Source organism: Rhinatrema bivittatum, chromosome 6 (genome assembly GCF_901001135.1).
Source record: "Rhinatrema bivittatum chromosome 6, aRhiBiv1.1, whole genome shotgun sequence".
Classification (NCBI taxonomy): Eukaryota; Metazoa; Chordata; class Amphibia; order Gymnophiona; family Rhinatrematidae; genus Rhinatrema; species Rhinatrema bivittatum.
Genome location: NC_042620.1, coordinates 156,161,746 through 156,176,362, shown reverse-complemented (window position 1 = coordinate 156,176,362; position 14,617 = coordinate 156,161,746).

The window sequence follows — 14,617 nt, the reverse complement described above, 5'->3', positions numbered from 1 at the left end:
TAGAATGACATGCACGAACAGCACAGTACACCTTGGTGAAGATTTGACATCATTTCGAGTGATTAAAGTCTCACAAAGATATCATTTCTACTATGTTCTCTCATGCTAACTTGATGAACTCTATAACAGGGTACCAGCAAGCTAGGGTGTGAGAATACAGTACAAAATGTCATCTTTGAGAGACTTTCCTCTCTCCAAATGACATCAAATCTTCACCAAGGTGTACACTGCTGTTCGTATGTCTCATTCTACATGTGAAACTGTCCCCTAAACCCTAAACCCTAAACCACCATTAACATCTCACCTCAACCATTCAGGGGGGCCCTCCAATAGAGATATAAATACTTAACTACTAGGAGGGACTTGTAGATGTTCTCTCTCTCTCTCTCATTCTCATTATTTACTTTTTTTAATATATGATGGGGTCAGATAATAAAAGGACAAGGGAGCACTCCATGAAGTTTGCAAGTAGCTCACTTAAAACAAATCAGAGAAAACTATTTTTCACTGAACATATAATTAAGCTCTGGAATTCATTGTCAGAGGATGTAGTTATAGCAGTTAGTGTAATTAGGTTTAAAAAAGGTTTGGATACATTTCAAGAGGAGACATTCATAAACTACTATTAATCAATAAGGAATAGTAGCTTGGGATCTATTTAATGTTTGGGTATTTGCCAAGTACTTGTGACTTGGATTGGCCACTGTTGGAAACAGGATGCTGGGCTTGATGGACTCTTGGCATGTCTTATGTTGTTATGTTGAAAAGCTGAAGGTTTAAAGTATTAAAAGTCGAGTTCATATCTAAGCATACTAATAGGACTATTTTTCCTTTGTCGAGATGAAGATATAGGCCAGCAGTGTGCAGTTGTGTGCTTTACAGTTGTCAGATTCTGTGGAAACTGCCATTACAAGGCAGACAACTTCCTCAGACAGAAATTTTAGGAATGGCACTGCAGGCAGATATAAATCATCACTCAGACAGAATCTTCAAGGTCCCATACAGCACCTATAAATTCATTGATGGCAATTATATGTATATGACCACAACATCCACTCCATATTGTCATTAATATGCAGAAATACATGATGTTGGTGATTTGTCTTGCTCACCAATTTTTCTTGTCCTGCCAATAGTAGTTGTGTCATGTTTTCTGGAGACATAGCTCCCATCAGCTTTTGCTGTGGTTCTTTTGTGGTGTTTACTGTGGACTCCAAAATAATTCATATTGCTGATTCGCATGCTGGTGGACTAGTGTCAAATGCATTTTGGAACTGGTGGATTTATGGAGAAAAGGACAGATGAACTAATGGAAATCATCTTAATCTGAGCTGCTTGTGCATTAGCTAGCAATCCCTCTACCAGCGCTAGGGATATGGGAATACTGGGTCAGACCAAGGGTCCATCAAGCCCAGCATCCTGTTTCCAACAGTGGCCAATCCAGGCCATAAGAACCTGGCAAGTACCCAAAAACTAAGTCTATTCCATGTTACTGTTGCTAGTAATAGGAGTGGCTATTTTCTAAGTCAACTTAATTAATAGCAGGTAATGGACTTCTCCTCCAAGAACTTATCCAATCCTTTTTTAAACACAGCTATACTAACTGAACTAACCACGTCCTCTGGCAACAAATTCCAGAGTTTAATTGTGCATTGAATGAAAAAGAACTTTCTCCGATTAGTTTTAAATGTGCCACATGCTAACTTCATGGAGTGCCGCCTAGTCTTTCTATTATCCAAAAGAGTAAAAAACCTATTCACATCTACCCGTTCTAGACCTCTCATGATTTCAAACACCTCTATCATATCCCCCCTCAGCCGTCTCTTCTCCAAGCTGAAAAGTCCTAACCTCTTTAGTCTTTCCTCATAGGGGAGCTGTTCCATTCCCTTTATCATTTTGGTTGCCCTTCTCTGTCCCTTCTCCATCGCAATTATATCTTTTTTGAGATGCGGCGACCAGAATTGTACACAGTATTCAAGGTGCGGTCTCACCATGGCGTGATACAGAGGCATTATGACATTTTTCATTTTATTCACCATTCCCTTTCTAATAATTCCCAACATTGTGTTTGCTTTTTTGAGTGCCGCAGCACACTGAACCGACAATTTCAATGTGTTATCCACTATGACACCTAGATCTCTTTCTTGGGTAGTAGCACCTAATATGGAACCTAACATTGTGTAACAATAGCATGGGTTATTTTTCCCTATATGCATCACCTTGCACTTGTCCACATTAAATTTCATCTGCCATTTAGATGCCCAATTTTCCAGCCTCACAAGGTCTTCCTGCAATTTATCACAATATGCTTGTGATTTAACTACTCTGAACAATTTTTTATCATCTGCAAATTTGATTACCTCACTTGTCTTATGTCTTTCCAGGTCATTTATAAATATATTGAAAAGTAAGGATTCCAATATAGATCACTGAGGCAATCCACTGCCCACACCCTTCCACTGAGAACATTGTCCATTTAATCCTACTCTCTGTTTCCTGTCTTTTAGCCAGTTTGTAATCCACGAAAGGACATCGCCACCTATCCCATGACTTTTTATTTGTCCTAGAAGCCTCTCATGAGGAACTTTGTCAAATGCCTTCTGAAAATCCAAATACACTACATCTACCGGTTCACCTTTATCCACATGTTTATTAACCCCTTCAAAAAAATGAAGTAGATTTGTTAGGCAAGACTTCCCTTGGGTAAATCCATGTTGACTGTGTTCCATTAAACCATGTCTTTCTATATGCTGTATGATTTTGATCTTAAAAATAGTTTCCACTATTTTTCCCAGCACTGAAGTCAGGCTCACTTGTCTATAGTTACTAGGGATGTGCAGAGCAAAATTTTATGTTCATATTTTTTATGTCCGAAAGGGGGTCCCACTTGCGGCCAATATGGACATAAAAAAAATCCAATGAGTTGGGTATATGTACATATGTGCAAAAAAAAAATTTAAACCCCCTCACCCTCCTTAATCCCCCCCCCAGACTTACCACAACTCCCTGGTGATGGAGCGAGGAGTGAGGACGCCATTTCTGCAATCCTTGGCGAGAAGCATGTGACGTCGGTGGCACGTCGAGTGACGCGGCGTCACGTGATTCCCGGCTCGTTCGTGCCGGACGGCTCGTTCGGCCCAAAAAGAACTTTTGGCCAGCTTGGGGGGGCCTCCTGACCCCCCCAAGCTGGCCAAAAGTTCTTTTTGGGCCGAACGAGCCGTCCGGCGCGAACTCGCCGGGAATCACGTGGCGCCGCGTCACTCAGACGCGACGTCACGTGATTCCCGGCAAGTTCGCGCCGGACGGCTCGTTCGGCCCAAAAGAACTTTTGGCCAGCTTGGGGGGGCCTCCTGACCCCCTCAAGCTGGCCAAAAGTTCTTTTTGGGCCGAGCGCGCCGTCCGGCGCGAACGAGCCGGGAATCACGTGACGCCGGCGTCACTCGACGTGCCGCCGACGTCACATGCTTCTCGCCAAGGATTGCAGAAATGGCGTCCTCACTCCTCGCTCCATCACCAGGGAGTTGTGGTAAGTCGGGGGGGGGGGGGATTAAGGAGGGTGAGGGGGTTTATATTTTTATTTTGGCTCAACAATCGCGATTTCCCACATATCGAACATATCTATGTTCGATATGTGGGAAATCCGATCGTTTATGTCGAATCAATTTTTTAAGTAAAAAAAAATATGAGTTGCGTTTTACTAATGCGGTCAATCCGAATGCACACCCCTAATAGTTACTCGGATCACCCCTGGAGCCTTTTTTAAATATGGGGGTTATATTGGCCACCTTCCAATCTTCAGGTACAATGGATGATTTTAATGATAGGTTACAAATTTTAACTAATAGATCAGAAATTTCATTTTTTAGTTCCTTCAGTACCCTAGGATGCATACCATCCGGTACAGGTGATTTGCTACTCTTTAGTTTGTCAATCTGGCCTACTACATCTTACAGGTTCACAGTGATTTCATTCAGTTCGTCTGACTCATCACCCCTGCAAACTATCTCCGGAACTGGTTTCTCCCCAACATCCTCATTAGTAAACATGGAAGCAAAGAATTAATTTAGTCTTTCTGCAATGGCCTTATCTTCTCTAAGAGCCACTCTAACCCCTCGGTCATCTAATGGTCCAACCGACTCCCTCACAAGTTTCTTGCTTCGGATATATTTTAAAAAGTTTTTATTATGAGTTTTTGCCTCTATGGCCAACTTCATTTCAAATTCTCTCTTCGCTTGTCTTATCAATGTTTTACACTTAACTTGACAATGCTAATGTTTTATCTTATTTTCTTCAGATGGATCCTTCTTCCAATTTTTGAAGGGTTTTTTTTGGCTAAAATAGCCTCTTTCACCTTACCTTTTAACAATGATGGTAATCGTTTTGCCTTCTTTCCACCTTTCTTAATGTGTGGAATACATATGGACTGCACCTCTAGGATTGTATTTTTAGACAATGTCCATGCCTGTTGAACACTTTTAACCTTTGCAGCTGCACCTTTCAGTTTTTTTTCTATTTTCCTCATTTTATCAAAGTTTCCCTTTTGAAAGTTTAGTGTTAAAGCTGCAGATTTACTTATTGTCCCCCTTTCAGTTATTAGTTTAAATTTGATCATATTATGATCACTATTACCAAGTGGTCCCACCACCGTTACCTCTCTCACCAAATCCTGCGTTCCACTAAGAATTAAATCCACATTAAATCATGACTTCAGATTTCCTGTGCCAACTAGTTAATAGAATGCTTCTGAGCCTATCCTGACTACGGAGTTCCTGTGCCGGCTCGATAGTAGAAGATTGCTGGGTCTATCCTGATTATGGAGTTCCTGTGCCTGCTAGATAGTAGAAGATTGCTGGGTCTATCCTGATTATGGAGTTCCTGTGCCGGCTAGATAGAAGAAGGCTGCTGGGCCCATCTTTACTACAGAATTCCTGTGCCGGCAAGCTAATGTGGATGGTCTACTGTCTGCCTGTATTGTCCTGATGCTTTCTTGTTATTTTTTCCTTTATGATCTGCCCATAGTCCTGCTTCCTTGATGCAGTCTCCAGTCACAGTCCTGCTGGTGTGCCTTCTCATCATGTCTTAACTCCTGGTTTTGCTGCTACTGTATCTTCATATTTTATCCTACCGCTGCCTCCATGCTGCTGTCTCATTTCCTAGGGCTGCTGTTGTCTTATCTCATCCTGCTGCAGCCTCCATGATGCTTTCTCATCTCCTGGAGCTGCTGCTTTCTCATCTCATTTAATCCTGCTGCTGACTCCAACTACGCTCTCTGCTTCTGATCCTGCTGCCTGCAACTTAAACATTGCTGCCATGGCCCTTTTGCAGTCCCTTTTCTGTGCACTCTTTCAATATAGACTGCCTGGGCCTTCTCTTTTCTGCTCCTAATTTTTTATTGAGCATATATAAAAAAGAAACAAACCATACATAAACATAAATGAAACAAAAAACATCAAAGATTTTGCCATGAATACATAACTGGGCTAAGTAAAACCCTCAGCTGGTACAAGAGAAAGCACAAAAGAAAGCAAGCCAAGAAATCACACAGAATACAATAAAATAGGGTCTCACATCTTTTTTCTGATGAGACTTGAAGCGCTCTTCTGCAGTGCTGCAATTTCACATCTGGAATAAAAGCATAAAACATTCCACCACAAATTCATGGACAAAGAAGAATTATCTTTCCAATGGGTTGAAAGAAGCTTTAATGCAACAGATAACATGCAATCAAATACACACTGTTCTGACTTAGATAAGGACACATCAGGAAGCAAGGATTTAAAAATAATAACATTATAGGAAAGTGGAATATTTATCTTCAAAATATCTGATATACAGTTCCAAATCCCAGTCCAGTAAACCTGTAAATTTGGGCAATAAAACAATATATGTGATAAAGATCCTATGTCATTTTTGCAAGACCAGCAATTTGCATTACTAGGAGATGTAAATTTAGCCATTTGTATTGGTGTGAGCAATGCTCTATGTGCAAGAAAAAACAGGGATTGTGTTAAGGAAGCGGAAAGAGAAACATGAGTAAGTTACTCCAAAGAAAGACCAAGAAACCTGGTCTAGTTTCATATTCAAGTCTGATTCCCATACCTTGTCAGTTCCAACACAATGTGAATAATTGTAAAACCCAGAAGTTTGCTTAATAGAAGCTGATACAGTGTGACAAATGCCCCAAAAGGGAGGACATTCTGCCAGGTCACTTAAGAACAAAAGAACATAAGAAAGTGCCATACTGGGCCAGATCAAGGTTCCATCAAGCCCAGCATCCTGTTTCCAACAGTGGCAATCTAGGCTATAAGAACCTGGAAAGTACCCAAACACTATGTAGATCCCATGCTACTGATGCCAGTAATAGCAGTAGCTATTTCCTAAGGAAGGCTAACTTATTGTTAGCATAAATAGACAGCATACACTCAAGCCTCCCATGACAAAACCCTTTAATGTCAGTATTTTGTCTAATAGCAATGGCCAGGGGTTCCATAGTAATATTGAATAAAAGTGGTGACAATGGGCAACCCTGTCTAGTGCCTCTGCCAAGAGAGATGGGTTTTGATTGCAAGTCATTAATCCACAATCTGGCAACAGGGAAGTAATATAAACATTTAACCATATGGATGAAATGAGGACCAAACCCAAACCATTCCAAAGCATAAAATAAATAAGGCCACTCTACCCTACCAAATGCCTTTTCCACACCTAGAGATAAAGCAACCAAAGGAGTAGAAAAAGTAGACTCTAAAGAATATCACACAAAAGTCTAGCATTATCAGTTGTCATTCTATTATTCATAAACCAACATTGATCTCTATGGATAATGTTATCCATCATGAGGGTGTTGTATTTGAGACATTGAGTCGTGGATCCCTGGTCACTACAAGATAGGACTTGTAGTGATAGGCCAGTTCTTAGCAGTAATACACACAGCGGGATGATAGACTTTATTATACAGCAATGTAGTAGGTGGCCCGGGGAACAGGCTGTGAGCCCAGCCAGAGGAGAAGAGGCTCTGATGGTGTAGTCCAGTCTGTACTCTGCAGCACAGATGAAGGGTCTCACCAGGTCTTGAGAGGATAATGAGTCTGGTAGTGGTCCACAGAGCGGGGTAGGCCGAGAACCCAAGTACAGATGATATGCCAGAGAGAGTAGATGTGGTAGTGGTCCGTGATGCGGGGTAGGCCAAGAATCTACAATAGCAGAGGTGAGACAAGGCAGAGATAGACCAAGAGCTGAGGTACTCACTCTGAGGCTGGAAGCTGCTGTAGAGAGGAACCACCCCGAGGGCGGAGGTCTGGGACAGAGCAAGGTCCCCGAGGAGCAGGAACCATAGGCGTTCTTGAAGAAGCTGGTAACCCCAGAGGGTAGGAAGGAGCGAGGCAAGGCCCCCAAGGAGCAGGTACCTTGAGAGCCCTTAGTGGTAGCTGGTATCCCCGAAGGGAAGGTAGAAGCAAGGCAAGACCCCCGAGGAGCGGGTACCTTAGTCGTTCTGGAGTGAAGGTACACAGAGCAAAGGCATCTGGTAGCAGGCAGAGATCAGCAGGGAGATTCCTTGCTAACTCATAGCTGGGATGGAGAGCGGAGGCTAAATACCTGGCGGGAGCGATGTCATGCGGTGGGGACGCCCCCGAGGTTCCTGCCATGACATATTCAAAAGGAGGTCCAATGCTCGCTCGCATGCCCTAGGTGACCTCAGAGGGAAAATGGCGAATGCAATCGCCCATGCCAGTCTGGGTACACTAGAGAGGTCGGCAGGAAGAGGCAGAGACAGCCATCTTGCCCAATGGAGCAGAGAAAGAGGAAAAAGAGGTGAGGCAGAGAGGGCACAGCCATCTGCAACCGACGGATGCAACAGAGGGAGAGCCTGAATGCCAAAATTTTATCTTAAATTTTACAATCCATATTAAAGAAATGGGGTGAAAAAGTTTGAATGTACCAAGGGTCTTTACCTTGTTTCTCCAAGGCGATAAAATTAGCTTCAAGAAAAGACACTTCAGTTTTATCAGCTTGGCATAAACTCTGATAGTAACCCCGCAGGTTAGGAGTCAAGTCCTTCAGGAATATCTGATAAAATTCCACAGGAATTCCATATTGTCCCAGGGACTTCCCTGAAGATAATGATTTAACAGCATTAACAATCTCCTCTTCTGTTATAGCTGCCTCCAAAAAAGAGGAATGAGTCTTTAATATGGGTTAGTGGTAGATTACTAAAAAAAAAGCCTCGATTGCTGGAACAAGTTAGAAACTTCAGAAGAATACAGCTGTTGGTAGTATTGTACAAATTGTTGAAGGATATCCTTTTCAGAAATCACAGGAGTATCTCATGGGGAAATGATGGAACTAATACTTTTCTTGCATTTGGGTGTCCTTCTCTCAGGCATTGAGCCAGAGTTTTACTAGATTTGTTCAGTTCCATGTAATATCTTACTTTGTTGGAAAAAATCAGGGCTCCTGCTCTTTGACTCAGAAAAGGATTGCATTGAAATGTAAGCTTTTGAAGCTGTAGTAAGAGATTATAATCCTTACTAAAAATATAGGCAGCTTCTCTGGACTTGATTTCAGCATCTAAAGAGATAACATTTCTAGATTTCTCGTTATTCTTTCCCGCTACATAGTTGATAATTCCCCTAAGTGAAGCTTTAAAAGCACCCCACCAAAATTGTTCAGGGTAGTCCTCTTGGCTATTGAAAAAAAAAATAATCCTGAAAAATGTCTTTAATTCTAAACAAAACTCCTCCTCTCCCAATAATGAAGAGTTGAGCCTCCACATAGATGTCTTATGGGCAGGTGCATCCCACATGAGGGTCAAAGCTACAGCTGCATGATCAGAGACCACAATAGTTTCAGTAGCTGTGAATACTAACTGTGACAAAAGAGTACTAGACACCAAAAAGTAGTCAATCCTTGAGTATGATTGATGTGGTGGAGACAAATAGGTAAAATCACAATCAGTGGGATGTTGTAATCTCCAAGGATCTGACATATGTAAGGTATCCAGCATATTACATAAGACAGATCATTCTCTAGTTTGTCTAATTCTACATCTGGATCCAAAGACTATGAGAAAATCTCCCCTAGTGGATATATTGGTTGCCAATTCTTTAAAGAAAACAGGAGAGTTCATATTAGGGGCATTTACACTGAATAAAATCAGATCCATATGGTCCAAAGTAATATGTAATTTCACCCATCTGCCCTCAGTATCAGCTTTTTGAGATATAACTTGGAAAGCCAAAGATTTGTTTATAGAGAATAGAAACCCCTTCCATTTTGCTTACTGTTGGAGAGAATGCACATATATACCATCCCATAGAGGAAAGTTTTAATCATTCTTTATAAGATAAATGAGTATCTTATAGGGAAAGAACATCCACATTACGCCTCTTAAAATAAAGAAATACTTTCTTATGCTTGATAGGATTGTTAAGTCCCTTTATATTCAGGGACATAAGTTTCAAACAATACCCTAACAGTAAAAGCAAAAGGATTTTGCAGAACTAATGGCAGGTCTCAGTAGCTCATGGCAACACAAGTAGTTACAGTATAGTATAAAAAGCAACATGTTTTACAAATTAAATGTTTCCCCGGACATGGAAAATAAAGAAAAGAGAGCAATGAAACAACTGCCAAGAACAAACCCAATCCATGAAACCCAATCTAGTAAAGTATAGAACTGAAAGCAAGATTACATTCCCACCCATAAACAGAAGTATACAGCAAACAGTACATATACATTACCCTTTGTACAATTATTCCACCAATAAGAGACTGTCATACAGTAGTAGGGGTGTGCATTCGTTTTGAACTTAAATGGAAAACGCAACTTATTTATTTTTTTTAACTTAAAAAAAAGATGAGGCTTAAACGATCGGATTTCCAACTTATTCAACATAGCTATGTTGAATACGTTGGAAATTGCGATTGTTGATCTAAATAAAAATTTAAACCCCTCACCCTCCTTAATCCCCCCCCCCAAGACTTACCAAAGCGGGCCAAAAGTTCCGTGAGGGTCCGGGAGCGGACGCGTGGGGAATCACGTGACGTCCGCGTCACGCCGCGTCACTCCGACGTGGCGCCGAAGTCATATGATTCCCCTCGGGTTCGCTCCCGGAACCCTCGTTGGGCCCAAAAGGCACTTTTGGCCAGCTTGGGGGGGTCAGGAGGCCCCCCCAAGCTGGCCAAAAGTTCCTTTTGAGCCCAACGAGGGGTCCGGGAGCGAACCCGAGGGGAATCACGTGACGCCGCGTCACTCCGACGTGGCGCCGACGTCACGTGATTCCCCTCGGGTTCGCTCCCAGACCCCTCGTTGGGCTCAAAAGGCACTTTTGGCCAGCTTGGGGGGGTGAGGAGGCCCCCCCAAGCTGGCCAAAAGTTCCTTTTGAGCCCAACGAGGGGTCCGGGAGCGAACCCGAGGGGAATCACGTGACGCCGCGTCACTCCGATGTGACGCCGACGTCACGTGCTCCTTGCAAAGGAGTACAGGAATGGCGTCCTGACCCCGCTGGACCACCAGGGAGTTTTGGTAAGTCTGGGGGGGGGGGGATTAAGGCGGGTGAGGGGTTTAAATTTTTATTTGCACATATGGACATAGACTCAACTTATGGAATTCTCCATATGTCCATATTGACCGCAAATGGGACCCCCTTTCAACTTATGGACTTATGAACTTATGAACTTAAACTTTTGGTCTGCACATCCCTATACAGTAGCATAGAAACATTTGCAATCTGTGTGTATACTACACAGCAAAAAAAAAAAAAAAAAGAAATCCCCAAGAATTTAGGCAATAAGAGTTTATAACAGAAAACAGTGGTTCACCAGGGTAATTATGAGCAGCGTCAATGCAGCTCTCCAACTAATTATTCTTCTGATGCAGGTGAATCCATTTCCTATCACCCACATAAAGATCACAACTGATCAATAACAAAAAAATAAAATAAAATAAAAGGCAATACATAGCCATATCTACTGGCAAGGGTCATCAAAACCTAGAATTCATAAGAAAAGTGCATTAAGAAAAAACAGCCATCTCAATCAGCTGTGTGTGCAGCAGTGGCTCAAATCAAGGGATCACACTTCAAGCCATGCAGTTTCTCCACAACCCCATACAAATAAACAAAAAAGCAACAGGAGTGTGGAGCAGTAAGTCATGAGATAGGGAAGCAGCAATGAATCTTTCATTTCACATCCATCGTCACCCCTCTTCTTTCTTCCAAGAATGTTTGTAATGCCTCTGGATCCTCAAATGTTTTAGTAACATTGTCCAGGGTAACACGCATATTTGCATGATATAGTAGACCAAAGTGGGTATTGATAGATTTTAAAAAATGGTTGCAATTCCATGCAGCACAAATAGTCATGGGTATTTAGCTCCAGAAATCACATGAAATGGAGCGCGATGTACTCTCTCCATCTCAAAAGGCATGATGAATTGAAGATCTAACAATTTTGTAAGGAGAGTGGTCATGAAGCCTTTCAGGACAAGTCCTTCCACTCTCTCAGGGATACCCAACACCTGCAAAGTATTCTTTCTACTTCAATTGTTCATAACTTCCAGCATTTTTTCAAGTGTTCCTATCTTCTTCTGTTATGCACGCAATTCAGAAAGTTGAGTTGCATGAGATTCCATTTTAGATTCCAGCACTGCCGTTTTTGTTTCAATATTAGTAAGCTGTTCTTTGAAATTGATGCTATCCAGGTGAAGAAGAGGAGTAGATTCCATATTAGATTTTTCAATTTCCTTGACATGAAGGAGGTTGGCCAAAAGTGTTGATAAGGAACATCGGAATTCTGTGTAGCTGCCACCTTTACTGGTGAGGGAGGCTCATGTTTTGCCCATTTAACTCCAGATACTGAGTTAGGAACTTCAGATTTTCCAAGTTTTGTTGTAGCCATATCGGACAAATATTGTGCTTGAAATGAAGAAAAATTTCACCAGATTCCTAACATGGGATAAAAGATTCTAGAAAGATTCTTGGGAGCTATTCTCTCAAGCAGCCATCTTGGTGGAAAGCTCTCTAGTGCCCCCCATCTGGGCTTTCTCTTGAATTTTGCAGCCATGAGCCTTTTACAGTCCATCTTTAGTGCACTCTTTCTAAATGGATTGTCTGGGCCTTCGCTTGCCATCACATTGTTGTGCTGGCATCAGCTCTAACAGTAGAATTGAACTGTAGCTATTGGATTGCTACTTCCACTTTCTAGGCTCTTTGTTGTAATCATCATTTTGCGAAAAGGATAAGATCATAATACTGTATATGTCATATTGTAATTTTTAACAATGTATGTACATCTCCACAAAATGTGCTGGTCATTTCTGTTACAATGTCATGGTAAGGTAGTATAGCTATACTAATGTCATAATGCAGCTATAACAAACCATTGGCCTCTTCCATTATGAAGATATATTACCTCTCACTAAACAATGGGCCTTTTCTCTGGGTCTAGCACCTAATGCTGTCATCACATATCTTTTTAGTCAGAAGCCTGCTCGAATAGTACATAAAGCTCTTGGTCTTGTTATCTCTGTTGAGCAGAAATTTGCAAGTGCAGGTGCCAAGCACAGAAATATGATAGTGTACAAGTATATGCATATATTTATATATTTACCTGGACTTAGGTGGAGTAACTCAAATGACCCCATAAGAAATAACACTGGGGCCTTTACATTTGCCCTCAATCCACCTAAAAGGCAGGAATTACATTCGCTTTTTTAGGTATGACAATTTAAAATATTTGCAATCAACTTGCAGCCTGCTAGAACACTGTGTTGATCAGTAGAGAAGGTGTTGTCAGCTGATGGCCTCATAAGCCAACAACAAGTCTCTTTCTGAAGCCTGCCATTGTGAATCTTGACAACTTCCTCAATGCAGCATGGCCACTCTACCACATTGGCATAGACATATATACTTATGAGGCAAAGTGGCAGCTGAATGGAATGTTATTAGTGGCCTTACAGATGTGCTGACAATGTAACCCACTCCTTGCTACCAGTATCATTCATTCTAGGCCAAATAGCCCTAACTTCTCTTGTGCAATGCAAGCATACAGCATTGGAGTAGCACAAATGTAGCTACAGCTTTTAGTGTGTTGCATTGTATCTGAACTGAACACACATCACTGCTACTATTGTGTGTGGTGTCCTGCTGCTGTGGAACACACTGAAAGCATATAATTCTCACCTGCATCAGAGACAGCTGTGTACATGCTATGTAGGTATACTATACATTTATACAATACCTTTTCTATACTACTACATTATATATCCACAGATCCATCATCAAAAGCCATTTACATAGCCAACTGTAAAATAAGCACTTTAAGGGGGTCATTTTCCACGCGATATGCAGTTATCACAAGCAAAAAGTCCCTTTTCGCATGAGATATCTTGCCGGGGGTGGAGTCTGAGTGGCGAGGGGAGGAGTTGGGGGGGCGAGGAGGCGGACGCTGCGATGTGTTTGCCTGCGGCGATAAGGCAAGCACCGTTATCATCGCCAGTAGCACTCCCAATAGCGCCACCTTTCACGGTGGCGCTATTGGGTGTGAAAGCCAGCAGCGCTAACACCGCGGTGGTGCTAAGGCTGCCAGCTTTCGCAGGCCCGTCCCCCCCTTCACACCCCACCCCCCTGTTTTCACTGGATTCACCATTCTGCGTTAGAATGGTGAATCCAGGCCTAAATGACTAATGTGCAATATGCAGCCACTTATCCTGTTACATTTTAGCCACTTAAGTCATTATTTGCCTGTAGTTTACACCTCTCCCCCCCCCCCCCGCCCCGCCATGGAACCTGCACTCTCCCATCCAGTATGTTTAGTGTGCCTTTTGTAATGGTGTTGGTAGTGAGGGTGACTGGCAGAACATCAACTGCAAGGGAGAAAAGGGTGTTTTGAGGGGAGGGCATTAGAAGAAGTCTACTTATCTTGGGGATTCGGGGATGGAGGGAAGGAGGACAGCAAATGGATAATGGGGTTGGGGTGAGGTCTGGACCAGTAGGTTAATGATACCTGGGGAATGGAGTGGCAGGAGTTCTTGCAAGAACTTCTATTTGATGTAATACTTTCCGAGACATGTTGGCTATGCTAGCTGCACAGGGAGGCTATTGAAGGATGCTGATCTGACTATCTGACTATATGGCAGTATGGCCATTTTGCAATACGGCAAATACGATTCGAGTGCAAGAGGTCGCTTCCGGACCCCCGCTGGACTTTTGTCAAGTCTTGTGGGGGTCAGGAGGCCCCCCCAAGCTGGCCAAAAGTCCCTGGGGGTCCAGCGGGGGTCCGGGAGTGATCTCCTGCGCTCGTGACGTCGGGGGACAAGAACCAAAATGGCGCCGGCGCCATTTCTATTAACGCACCCGTGGCCCGAGAGTGGAAGATCACAGCGGGAACCCCCCACTGGACCCCAGGTAATTTAAGACATTTGGGGGGGGTTCGGGAGGGTGAGGGATTTATTTTAAAGGGTCGGGTGGGTTTTAGGGTTGTTTTAGTGTGCCAGTTTTCCCGCCCTCCCCCTTCTCCTCCCCCTTCTCCTCCCCCTTCCCCCGATTTACGATTTTTGACGATAAATCGGGGGAATTCCTATTGTATATCGCCTCTAACAATTTTTGACGATTTAAAA